Source organism: Hydractinia symbiolongicarpus, chromosome 1 (assembly GCF_029227915.1).
Source record: "Hydractinia symbiolongicarpus strain clone_291-10 chromosome 1, HSymV2.1, whole genome shotgun sequence".
In the NCBI taxonomy this organism is placed as follows: domain Eukaryota; kingdom Metazoa; phylum Cnidaria; class Hydrozoa; order Anthoathecata; family Hydractiniidae; genus Hydractinia; species Hydractinia symbiolongicarpus.
In genome coordinates, this window is record NC_079875.1 from 13,521,094 (window position 1) to 13,526,349 (window position 5,256).

The window sequence follows — 5,256 nt, forward strand, 5'->3', positions numbered from 1 at the left end:
GAGAGCCTGCAATTATAAATTTTACAACACTTAACCATATTTGAACGATTTTGTACCCATACCTATTTTAAGACTGTAGCACTGGTCCTGTTTTTCTGTTTTTCCTGAGGAATCTTTATCGAAAGAGTTTTAGATGGCTGCAGAAATCCCCGACTTGTTACGAAAATGGTAATACTGGACACACGCTCTTTTTTATAAGAAAACGAAACTTCTAACTAGGCTGTCATTATTCTTAATTCTATATAATTTTACATAATAGATCTATTGTTTTTAACTAAAATCCAAGTATGATATTCTTATAAGCCATATTTTCATAAAACAAAAAGTGGATTTTAGAATTTGTATTAAAAATAACTGTGTATCACATGATTTTGGTAGGTTTCATCTTACTTAAATAAAACAGGCTGTCGCAAACAGGCCACGACACGAAAACAAATTCTAAATGCATTTTACATCCAAGGAAAACCCTAAAATAATTCCAATACAAAGCGTACCTTTTACATGTCGCTACTAGAAATTATGTCTGAAAAAACTGTATTTAAAGTTTTACATAAGAATTGAATAAACACAGCTTAAGATTTATTTAACCAGTAGACCAAGAATCTATGGCGACAAGTATGTGGGTAATTATAATGCACATAGAAAGAAATACAATGCACATAGAAAGAAAATATGCATATTAACATACATATTATATATAGCACTTTTAATATATATCATATTTAGCTTTCCTTATTTTACCATGCGACTGAAATATGTGATTCTGAAATTTAACGTTGAAAACAAAGGTAAGAGATTATTACAATTTTCATTTCACTTATATTTTAGCATTACGAGTTATTGGGTCGTTAGCAAAGAATTGAGAGGCCTGGGACAAGGAAACGAGTGTCATTTTATCTAAAAAATCTATGTTAATCAATTCAACTTTATAATATCTATGCATTGATAAAGTTTGAAAACACATCCCCCTAACAGGTCTAAAATTACTGATGACAGAAAGTGTCAAAAAAAATTATTTCCTAAATATGACATCATAATTTATGCAGATAATTACATCTAAAATTCATATGTGAATATCTTTGAGAACGAAAAAAGCCTTGGTAACCAACTTTTTAAGCTCTATAGTATAAGTCCGACAAATTAACGATATGAAATTCCACAAAATAACATCCTATTAAGTGTCATTTAAAAAATTTAACAAAACCCTTGTTATTCAACTATTTGTAATCTCTTCTTGTCCCGATTTGTAATCTCTTTTTGTCCCGATTTTAAATCTCTTCTTGTCTTGATTTGTTTCAAATCTGCTCTAATTTATGATGCTGAAACCCCCCTCTTCCTAATGAAACTGAGTACATATGGATGTTAGTACATTGATATGCAAGTAGGATAAAAAAGTGAATGACGTTAGTTATTACATTCTTATAACAATTTGTACACAATGTGTAAAATTACTTGGTAACCAGGCTAAAATTTGACTTGAAGAAATTAACTTTTCTCTTGACCAACTGTTAATCAATGAGTCGTCATGGTATCAGACGTGACGTCATGGCAGACAAGTGATTTTTTCACTATTTTAAAATTTTTACGATCTCTGAAATAAGAAAGTAATAATAAATAATACGTTGCGTTCTCACTTTGTACCCTATTCTTGTTAATAGAGTTTTACTCTTTTCATAAGAAAAACAACAACAACAACAACAACAACAACAAAAACAAAGAATACTAATTACAGTCTTAACAGATATAGATTTTGGTTTCACGACATCATTAGCTAATATGCTTGCTTAAAATATTTTATAACTTTACGGTAAAGGTCAATGATTACCTAGAACATAGAAGTTTCGAATTGCAGTAAAACAAGTGAAGGCGTTGACACAAATTAGAATAAAAAATACTACACAATGAGGGAGAGATAAGAACTGTGGTGAAGGAATTGAAAATCCGGAGAATAATGCACGTTGCACTACAAGTTGGGGTGGAGGTGGTTAATGGTCTGGTCAAAAGGGATTACAAACAGCTCCTACTTTAACAGTCTGTCTGTTATGAACGTTAGAATCATGTTTATGTTATTTGAATAACATTTCGACGTGATAAAAGACTAAAAATTGTATTTGTAAAGTTGTACGTAGTAACATGCTATTGAGTTCAATTCATTCTGATTAGCTAATATTAACAGTGAAGGGTGCTTTTTTGAAGTCATGGTAAAATGATTTCATTCTTATACCTTCTCAATTTCTCTCTCTTTGTTTACAAAATAGTGTGGAGTGATAAAATAACAAGTTAGAGTTTGCACAGAAGAACAGCCATTTTTCCTGACACTAAAAAGAACCTTTTTTACGGTTTTACTATAGTTAAAAAAATTAGGTAACGCTGAAGTTAAAGCTTCAAACATAAACAAACATTAAAACGTTTTTATTAATATATTAAAATTAAAAACCTCAAACATACAATATCTTTACCGATCTTTGATTTCTCGTTAAAGCCGATTCAGCAAGTTCCTTGCTCTTATCAGACTAATTACATAATTAACCAGTCTTCTAAACCTCCTGACAGTGCTCTTAATAAAATTACAAAACAAAGCCATAATTAGCTGACTAGTCGATAAACAATAATACATTGGTATCATATATATTACTAAGAGAGAAAATCACTTTTAAATAAATTCCAAGCAGTTCTTGGAATAATTTGAAAGCAACTAAAAACGATATATTAAATTTTGATGTCAAAAATCGAACGACACTTTGTGGTTGAATATTGAACATGGTTAGTTTATATTTTAACTAAGGAATAATATTAAATGGAAAGTACAGTTTGTTATATAATATATATAAATTGAAAATGGTGGAAAAGAATTGACAGAGATAGATAACGTTTGCAGTATGTACAAAATAATTCTGTTATCGATAAACTAAAATCAATACATACATTTTCGAAGCCCTGACCCTCATCATAGATGAACACTGTGGTTCTACTATTCATCTGGCAAAGTTGAAATGAGCTTTGGACCTGCAAATAAAATGATTCAATACATGAATTTATTTTTCTTTTCAAAAAAGAGAAATTTAATGGGAAGTTGAACCAGTATGCACCTACTTCTGCAGGTAACGCAAACTCTCTCTTGCAATACTCTTGGCAAGTCATGGTACTCTTTTTCAGTGATGTGATGTGTTTTGTATATTATTACCATCAAACCAGACTAGCATTAAACTAAATTAAAAACATAATATACAGCTTCGAAACTTGCCTTGATTATATGTGTGATTACAACAATTTAGGCGCACCCATTCCTGCTCCCCCTCCTTCTGTGTTCAACTTTTCATTCCATATCTGGTGGATTTAGGAAACGACTTCAGTGAGGAAACTCGAGGAGAGGAATTTAGAATGTAGTAGTGAAGTGAACTTTAATCCCATTTTGTGTTGCCTTTTATAATCAATCTTAAAATTCAAGTTTTTCGACAGGTTGAATACAACTTCAAATGCTGTGAAATTAATGTTATTGCACTACTGTTCAAGTTGAAAAAAGCGTATGGGTTGCAAGGAACTTACAGCAAGGTATGCGGGTGGCCTCATGTGTATTTCTTCTTTCTTTGATTCTATATTATAATACCCGTATACGTCTGTTCGTCCGTCCGTCTGTCTATCACGCAAAATAGTAGCTTAGCTGCGCAGGTAGCAAGACGCACGCAATGCGGTATAAAAAGGATGGGCGAACCGGTGGATTTTTCCACGGGCTAACGACTAGTTTAAAATAAATCCTTAAATAAAAACTATTAATATAGCAAACTGTTTTTTCTAAAGGATTTGTTCACGTCACTAGTAACAATGCTAGAGATAGAACAGCACTATAAACAAAAATCTTAAAAATTTGTTTTCATTCACAGCTAAGCTACCATTTTATGTCTTATCGTTTTTTGTTTTGTTTTGGTTTTAACGCAAACGAAACCGGGAAATATAAATATATCAGGGAATAGACCTATTTCAATATCCATTTCCATTCTGCAAAATACATAGCTGGAATAAACATACTAACATGAAAACGAGGTTAGTTTATAGACAATTTTAATTTGTCAGCGAAGTGATGTACATATAGTTTGTTTACCTTTATTATTTCTCAAGTTAACTTGTCAAATGGGCAAATTATGAACATTTAGTAAAAAAATAGAACATGGCACTTATTTTATACCCATTGGGCTTATTAAAATTACTGGTTTATATCTTTTTCTAGTGTTTAGCTAGCTAGCTGTTGTTTTTCTTATAACTATGGTTTGGATTTTTTGAAACATCTGTAAAATACATTATGACTTGGCTATCCCCTTCCTGCAAGGCTATTCTAAGCATGTTGGGTTGGTGGTAGTAGAGTGAATGTTGGTCTTCATCATGTTATATATTCAACAAAAAGTGCAATGCAATCACCCTAGATAATACTCATAAGTATCCTTGAGCCTCGATTATTTAATAATTATGGCCTGTAAGAATGTTATGGTTGGAGCTACAGATAATTGTTGTTGTTTTTTAAATTCATAAATTATGTTCTGTCAATAGATAGTATTTCTATAAGTATTGCCAGTAATATTATATTTGTAAGCTTTGCCAGATTGTTATTCCAGGTAAAGTATAACTATGGGTATTGTAATTTATTTGTACGTAAAAGCAAAGATTAAAAACTTTGTATATAAAAATAATTTTATTAAGGGGTGGTCTTCTTAGACAAAGCTGATAAAATTAACATAAAAACTTTTCTGTATTATGCTTGTTGAGTTTCTGAATTTAAGGTACTGTAAGGGGTAATAGATTTTTTATACAGAAAACGATGTATTTAAATGAAATGATAACCCATAGGCATTTTTCGGGGGAGGGGGAAGAGGGTGATTCGTTCCAAAGCTAAGAGAATTGTAGATGAACAAACCGCTCACGATTTGTTTCAAGTCACATCTTGTGTCAATGCAATAATGTTTAGCCAGGTAAAATAGGCAGCTCTCCCTTAGATATGTTTAGTACTTGATCAATTTACCACAATAACTTATAACCTATCAGTTATATGGCCTAAGAAAGTTAAGAAATTTTCAAATAAAATAAACAGCCTTACATGTTCAAGAAATGATAAACCTACAATACTGATATGAATCTAAACAGACAAACCAAAACAATAAACAATTTGTGATTACTGAGTACACTGGGTTGAACCAAAATATGTTTATTATAAATGTATATTAAATGGAAAGGTTAAAGTATATTAGCAGGGGAGTGTGACAATAA

At 31.1% G+C, this 5,256-nt stretch overlaps 1 long non-coding RNA gene across 1 annotated transcript; it reads right to left on the minus strand.

Moving 5' to 3' along the window:
* Positions 1-443: 443 nt before the first annotated feature.
* Positions 444-3,915, minus strand: LOC130641008 (uncharacterized). The gene is made up of 4 exons (XR_008982419.1): positions 3,547-3,915; positions 3,094-3,207; positions 2,926-3,006; positions 444-2,557 (listed from the first exon to the last, which is right to left on the minus strand). It is a non-coding gene; the product is annotated as an uncharacterized LOC130641008 (long non-coding RNA).
* Positions 3,916-5,256: the final 1,341 nt, after the last annotated feature.